Below are 8,636 nucleotides of genomic sequence, written 5' to 3'. Positions count from 1 at the left end.
TGGCTGTCTGTGCAAGATCACATGGGAAAACGTCAGCTAGCTTTGAATTGGTAGTGTCTTTCCCGCGTAGGTGGTTTATCAGTGACCACGTCTTCGCCGGGTTTCGAACAGATAATTGAAATTGGCGTTAAAAGTAGCGCCGTTTTGCGCATCGTATAAGGGCGACGACTTAATTCCTTGCGATTCTGTAGCTATAGGGCTAAGCTCAGCATTGCTTGGAGTTTGTTTAAACCGTTTCCACAGCAAGTCTCGGTCGGCGATTGCATTCATTATATCCACGGTAAGCCAGTTATGATCTCTTCTCTGTTTAGTTAGAACAATTCGAGTGTAGGCTTCTTGAAAGCTGCGTATGTTCGAACAGAATTGTTCATAAATAAACTCTGGCACTCCGGAAACAATCAGCGAAGACAAGTCGAACCTGCCAATCATCTCATCCAATTTGTGTTGATCAACAAAGGCAATGCGCGTCCGCCTATGTGAGCTATTTACTTTCCAACGTTGAGGTGTGTTAAAAAGGCGCCTCAAGCTAAAACGACAAACAGTGAAATAGCGGTCTGCTAAACGTTGCGTAATCACGCATGAATGCAGATCATGATTAGTCGCCCGTACGGCGATGTGGTCTAAGCAAGAATGCGTTATTCGGCCAATCACAATTTCTTCACGTGTGAAGGTGGTGACCATGCTTTCGAGGCCCAAAAGCAGAAAGGGCAGATAAATAGTCTGACACTTGAGCTTTGCCTAGGCATCATACGTCAATATTTAAATCACCGGTGAGGCAAAACACCGCCTTATAACTGAATCACTTCAAAAGAGTCTCTAATTCTATTATAAAGCGACTAACGCTGTTTGCAGGAGGCCGGTAGATCGCTAACAAAGTAAGAGTGGTCTGAAAAAAGCTTACACTTAAACACAGGCATTCCGCATGAGCAAGATCTACACCAATGCATGATACTGTGTACTTTTCATTCACAAAAACTGCAATCCCACCCCCTCGACGGTGTGAACGAGTGATAAATTCTGCACTGTAACCTTTTATGGCAAAGAACTGTGTGCTTGATTCGGGAATATTCATTTCGGTTAGCACAAATACATCTACAAAATTTGTTGCATCTTCTGCAATATGTTTAAACTCATCCCAGTATTTACGTAGACTGCGAATATTTATATTGACCAAAGTAAAGTCTGATTCGGAATTCGGACCGAAGCTATATCCTTAAAAGCTCGAAAGCTCGGAAAATCAAGCAAAACAGACGGACACATATTCATTGGATTTTTTCAACATCCATTTCATTGGTAATGCGAATGAGTGGAGTGACTTCGTCCTTTTTAGCGAAGGTTTTGCCTGCTCTCACCCAAACGAACTTGTACTTGTGTTGCTTGCCTGCGGCCCGGGCAAGCCAGAACAGATGCCGATTTGCCTTGGTTAGATTGTCATTAAAGTAGAGCTTCGGAAGCACTTTGGATTCACAGAGCTGTCGAAGCTTTCCACGAGCCTTGATCAAGGTTTCCTTCATGTTTACCGTTGAGAAACGAACCAAGGCTATAGGGACAGTGTCTCTTTTGCCAGAAAGTCGGTGGACAGCAACGACGTCAGCATCAACAGAAAATTCGGGTAAATCAATTTTGTCAGCCAGATCATGCAGTATTTTCTTCAAATCTTCCTTATCGGCAACCGGCAAACCACGAATTTCCAAATTTGCCTTTCTGCTGTGCTGTTCAGATTCATTTTGATCATGCTGCAATCGTTGCAAAATATCAGCCTGAACACGGACAGTCTCATTTAACTTCTGAATTTCTCTATTTCTGGTCCTTGCAGCATCTTCAGACAACTTGAGCTGTTCACGTGTAGTCTCGTACTGCTTTGACAAGAAAGTGACGGCGTCTTCAAGTTCAGAGACGGTCTTCGACAGCTTTAAGAATTCTGCTTTCAGAACCAACAGGGAGTCAACCTTAGAATGCAGTGCCGGTAGTACTTCTAAGCTTTTTTTTTTTTTACGTCCTTAATTTCCGCAACAAGAGCTAAAATAGCGTTGTTATTGCCTGCCGCCTGCGCTGAATCCGACTGGGATGAAGAATGTTGCTTTTTGTTCGCTCTGCAGGTCTTGCATACCCAGCCCTCACGTTTCGCCTGTCCCATAGTGTTAAAGGTATTAGGGGCAATACCCGAGCAAATCTGTCCGAGAAGATATGAATATTTGCATTCACAACACGCCATAATACGTCCATCATTAGGCAGACTTTTTTGACAGGCAATACAAAGGCTGTCTTCAGACATCGCGACAGGTTATAAAAGCAACGCTTGGCAGTCGGCAGCACTTCACATACAATGAGAAGCAAAAGATTACAAAGGAAAATATACCTGTGGAAGCACAGGTGATCAGTTTAACAAGCCAATGTGTCGCTGCCGACTGCGAAGCGGTCTGCGTTGAGTGGGCGTTTTATGCTGAAACGCCGGGTCAGCGTTGCCAGAAGAGCAGGATCCAGGCGATGAAATCAGCCGAGCAGTGTCGGTAGGCGTCGATGAGCGCACCTCTGCCAATCCAGCGGGAAAAACCTTCAGCAGGCCAGGGGATCTGTGGAAGTACAGGCGATCAGTTCAACAGGCCAGTGTATCGCTGCCAGCTAATAATAATAATAATAATAATAATAATAATAATAATAATAATAATAATAATAATAATAATTATTATTATTATTATTATTATTATTATTATTATTATTATTATTATTATTATTATTATTATTATTATTATTATTATTATTATTATTATTATTATTATTATAGGGCGAGATAAGAATGAAACGAAAAACAAGAAAGGTACAGTAACATGGACGGGTGGGTCCGCTCCCCCAGTAGAGTAATGAACATTCTTTTCAGCCATTGTCACCGATTTCAGTAGGAAAGACAAACATTATCTATCGCATTACGGCGACTGGACGATCGGCCGTTGTCTGTGCAGGAGCTACTTGAAGACCGTCCCCATCGCTCGTCGGCCCGCAAAGCTATGAAGGCACTTTTGTCTTTGTTGAGGGCGACTGGCCTACGTGAACGTCTTTTGACTCGCTCAGGCCCTCCGCGGGCGTGTGCGAGCTGACCGCGGCTTCCCTCCCTCTCCCCTCCCTCTCTCTATCTTATCCATCTATTCCCTCTTTCCCGTCTCCCAGAGTAGGGTCCCCCAGGGCCAACCAGACTCATTTCTGGTTAACATCCCTGCCTTCTCTCTTTATTTCCCCCTCTTCCTCCTCCCCCTCCATATATGCAAACCGACGTATTCGGTTTGCATATATGGTGTTTAAGTTATTATTTAGTTCCTCTAACTTATGGAGCCAAGAAACGAACAATTCTTCTTTAACGCTTCGTGCTTATATTTCTGGCACAAATTTCTGATTACTTGCGAGTGCAAAAGAGTTTTAGTTTGTTTCTTTTACATTACCCTCAACTCCGATGCCTTCACTTAGGTAGTTCGAGTAAAAGAGTAACATCTCAGCAACCTTTATACGTGACTCAAGCAACAAAGCATTAAGAGATTGGGTTCAAAGACGCCGTTTCCTGCGGCGGCCTTCTCAAATTTCGGGGCGACGCAAGTTTTACTACCGCACAGGCTCGTCGCTATCGTTCATATAGAGCAGAACAGTCAACTGCGGTCAATGGAAAGTATTTTATGGCCGCCCCTCGCAGCGTTAGCGCCTTTCAGGAGCAAGCCAAAGGAGCAGCGGAGAAGGGAACGGCGTTCATAAAAATGCGGCTCTCAAAAGGGTTTTCAATCTTGAGCGATTCCTCCCAACAGCAGGCAGACTCCTTCCTCCCACCCGGCGGTAACGGGAGCGAAAACGCACGTCCGGAGAGACACCTAGAGCGCGATATAATGCGCCACAGAGTGTGCTTAACATGCCGCACGCCGTCTGTCCAAGCACATAAAGAGGGTGAAACGCCCGCGACGCAGCGTGTGGTGACGAAGACAGACTGGCCGAGAAGAAACTGCTTGAGATAGTTTCCGAGCTCTGATAGCAAAGTTTCCTCGCAGTTGTGTTCCTTTCCTGCCTTTTTTTTTTAAGCACTGGCATGCACGGCTCGTCAGCCGCAGGCGAACAAGAAAAGAAGAGCTCGGAAGGAAGAAGTCTAGGCGCACTGCAGCAATACATTATTCATAGCAGCGAGAGAAGCGAGAGAAGGAAGGTTGCTTCCGATAAAAGGAACCTGTCAGTGTGTCGTAAATTATACACAGCCGCGCGTTCTGGCGCACACTTCGGCCGATTACGCACACTGAATGGGAGCAGGCTCGGACAACATGCCACCGACCCGACCGTCAGCACGCTGCTGAGGAACGGCGTCATTTGTTACACTAAGCGCGAAATCCCTGCACGCAGCCGCCTCGGACCGATGCGGCAGCCAGGCGAGGGAGAGGACGGTCGCATGCGCGTACAATGTAGCCGAGCGACAGGCGGGCGCGTATCGCACGCCAGAGAAGCCGTTCACAGAGCGGCTTGCCGACAAGCTCGACCAGTGAACCTTTAACGAGGCCCTAAGTAGGAAGGCTTCTTTGCTACGCGGCCTAGCTCTCTCGCACCCGGAGAGGGAAGGAATCTGCCGGGGAATTGCTCGCTGCCGCCCCCTTGTTGCTTGCCTGCGGCTGTTTTTTCGTGATGGGATGGCTGGTTGCGCAGTCGTGTCGTCTTGCTCATTGCGCCAAAGGGTCATGACGCCGCTGTAGCCTGTTACTGTTATTTTACTTCCGTTCCCCGGCTCTCCCGACCGCTCCTGCCTAACCTACTACAGCGCAGCGGAGCCATCGGCAGTCCCCCTTTTCGCGTGCTGCTGCAGTTAGGTGCAGTCGCCAAAGTGGTGATGCTGCATCATCTGTTGTCTACGGTTACCATCTTCTTGTGTACGAGCGCGTCTCTATTTCCACGCTTCTGGCATGCCGAATCATGCAAGAAGCATGCCACTCCATCCGCAGTTTAACACACAGCGCTTCACGAGTCCGTGTATCCACTTGTTAGGAGGAACCAAGCAAATACGTCGTCATTCGCCTTCCCTCCCATTGCGTCTGTTCACCGTCACCCTGCCTGCAGCGAATTCTGCGCAGAAAAGGAAGCGTCGGCGTGCGTAAACTGCAATGGCTTAGACGCACTTTCTGTTTCATGCGTTTATAAACGACCACAGCAAGTGCACAGCTTCCCCCAAGTATCCTGGCTATGCCTTCGTGAGAGACTTTTCCACGACTCAACCTTCGACATCAAGCGACAAAAGGCAACCAGATAAGCGCGAGGAAGGGGAGAGAGGAAAGGCTGAAGTAAAGGGAAATTAAGAGGGGTACCACAGCAGTTATGTCCGCGAACTACCGGCAGTGCGCAAAGTGCGTGACGGAGCGATGCGCTGTCGCCGGACGTGTCCATCTCAGCTGACCTGCTTTAGCCTATGCCTCCTCTCGCGTTACCCGACTACGGCGGTATACAGCGTGCATTTTATACGGCAGGAAGCAGCCATCTAGCGCGAAATAATAATAGGATAAAAAAATAAGTGCCACAAACTAGGGGCGGGGACTAAAATCATCGTCGTCGGCTGCGGTTTCATCCCCACCGGCTTGTTTGTCTCGTTTGAGCGCCTTGCCTGAGGCGTTGGGCAGCGGCGTTTCGAGAGAGTGCGGAACATATACAGGCGAGCGGCCACACAGAGATAGTGCACGCGCACATCACATCGCCCCGCACTTGTTCTCACCCTCCCTGCGCGGCATCCTCCGGATCAAACGAAATAAATCAGGTGCGCTCTCCTCTTCCCTTTCATTCGCAAAGCTGCACTGCGCAGTGCGGGTTTACTGCCTCCCCTATGAAAAAAAAGAGAGCACTGTCCTTCTTTGCATGTACGACGGTCGTAGCTGGTGAGTGCAGTTGGGTGCTCTTCGAGGTTTCCTGTTTGTACCGCTGATGCCCGGCTTTCTGGGCCGTATCAACTGGCGCCGCAACTGCCCTTGTCGTTTTACTGCGACAGCATTTAAACATTCGAGAACGCGTTTGCTTCAACCACCCGTCCTTCCTTTCGGTTACAAGGGCACACGCGCACGTGCAAACGCCCAACGCCGAGCAAAAGTGACGACACCGATGGCCTGTTTTTCTGAACAAGTGCGTTCTTTTTTTTTTTTTTTTGTCTGCGGTTGGTCAAGGGGTAAGGCGCTATTGAAATCTATACGTTAGAGTAACCTATTAGAGTTTAATACTCCCGCGTGTGCCCCGCTTTCTCCTTTCCTTTTATGTTTTTTTACGCGTTTGTTATTTTTTTCGCGATTCATTTTGCCTTTTTTCCCCATTTACTCCTCTCCTAGTGTATAGGGCAGCAAACCAGAGTGGTAGCCTTCACTTTTGCTGCTGCACCTGCCAATGGAATTTTTATTCGAAAGCGTGCTAGACTAGGGGCTTCTCTGCAGGTCAATCCTACTGCATTTCTCTTCTGTTTTCACGCTTTCTCTCTTCTTGACTCTGGCAGCACCGCGTCTTCCCCGATGGCCAGCGCTAATGTCCGTGTCGCATCAACGACGAAGGCTGCAGGACACGAGAGGTTAGAGGGGCATTTGTGGTGATGCAAACAACCTCGTCCTGGAAACTCCCCGGGCCTCTGTTTACGACGGCCGTCGCTTGAACAAATTGAAGTACGCTGACAACCACGTGCGCCGTCACCTAGAGGGGCAAGCGTGATATCAGGCAGCGGAGGATGCTCTTTCTTGTCCACAAAAAAGAGCATGCAATCAAAAGAACTACTCATTTGTAGCCACATTTCAGGAAGCAGGGGTGCAGTGAACGAGAAAGTGGTGGAACATCCATCCTGGGGAACCCCCTTTCTGTGGCGCTGGCCGGTGTGTAGAACGGCGGCCTCCAAATGAAGCTCAGCTGCGACGCCCCGGGCCTCGAGTCGAAACCAATTCGCCATCTGAGCTCAGCAGAAGCCTGCCGGAAGCATCAGGCCAACCTCTGGTTCTTCTACTTTCATTCATTCTTCTTGTACGCTTAACCTCGTCATCCCACCCAGCATCGTGAGCCGGCCCGGCGCGGCCTGGGCTCGCTGCTTTACGTGCCAGTGCGGGATTCAGACCCTGCGGCCATCTGAGCCATTCGTCTTCATTTGAGCGCACAAGAGCGTCTGGGTCCCTTAAATTCTGTTATAAATAAGCAATAATACTACCGATAAAAAACTAACTTTTTTTTCTGAAACCTTTGCTCTCAGTTTCTCACAATATCAAAGACATTATACAGATACACACGTGTGGAGAAATCTCCGTTTGTAACACGCATAACAATAGCAAGATAGAAGAAATTAAAGTAGAATAAAGGAGTGGTGAAGGTTTGTAATGCGATCGGGGCGGATTATTGGGACACAAGTGGTTGTGAACAGCTGCGCGTACTTCTATAAGCAAAAAAAAAAGAAGAAAAGAAACGTAAAAGGAAGCTTGCGTAATTGCAGGCAAAAGGCTTACAGTACGAAACCTCCAGGGAATATGATGAAGTATTTGCAGCCCTAGGAAGAAATTGTATGGGTAACTACAGTCTCCATACGCAATGATGGTTGCGATTCCTAATGAAATCTGTGTACATAGATTCTGCAGCCAAAGGTACAAAAAAAAAGTATAAGAAAGGAGGGTGGTAGTTCCTGTACACTGTTTACACCAAACGTTACGCCACGAGGAAGCCGCGTAAACAGGAGAAAACTCTCCATCGTGCCCCACGGTGAGCACGGTATGGAGTCTTCGGCCTTGCAACTCACGTTCTAAAGAACTTCGCTGGCAACAGCGCCGAACAAGAGGCCAAAAAAGGGAGGTGGAACAAAGCTCTCGTAGCACGTGATGCTCAAACAGCACTCTTTCTAGCACACGTAAAAGCAAAAGAGGCACGTTGCTCTTCTCTTACAGAAAATGAGCCTCGTGTGCAACGCAGGCGGCGAGTGTTTTGCGCTGACAACGCAGCCAATGCAGAGTTTCTTTGTGTACTCATGGGTGAAAATTTCCGGCGATTTCTCAGCCACGCAACTTTGTCACTAAACTTTATCACTAAAGTTTCGAACATGCTCTCGTGTTAATATTTTTCTGCCTGTCAGCATTTTTGAAAAATAATGTCAAGAGAAAAAAACGGGGAACATTAAGCAAGAAAGCTATTGCCTTAAAATATAGCTTAAGTAAGGCGTACTTTCAGGATATCTACGGTGGAAATGATGGCTCTCAAAGAAGTAACAGTGCTGAACTGGGAGATCATGACGACATTGAAAGAAATATTAAGTCCAAGACAGTTGTCGAGACAGCTTGAGCGTGACGAATACGAAGCAGTTATCCATCAGCAGTTACCCTACAACGCAGATAGCCTTAATACAAAGCAATACCCTTCTACCAAGCAGTTGCAAATATACCACGGCTCACTAACACACTTTGACCTCTCTGTTTCTTTTTCTTCATTAAGTCTTGAACTAGCAAATAAAACTTTCGTTTTGGTGTTTAGATTTTCTGTAATTCAGTTACTGGAATAACAATCAAGGTACACTGCAGCAGCACGTACGGCGATATGTCACAGGGAAGCAACGAGTCTGCCCTTGGAGCGTGCGAGCACCCATTCCTGCGCGAGAAACAATTAACATGAAGTACAGGGAGAAACTATGT

Source organism: Dermacentor variabilis, chromosome 1, assembly GCF_050947875.1.
Source record: "Dermacentor variabilis isolate Ectoservices chromosome 1, ASM5094787v1, whole genome shotgun sequence".
NCBI lineage: Eukaryota > Metazoa > Arthropoda > Arachnida > Ixodida > Ixodidae > Dermacentor > Dermacentor variabilis.
Note: the sequence above shows the minus strand (reverse complement) of the source record.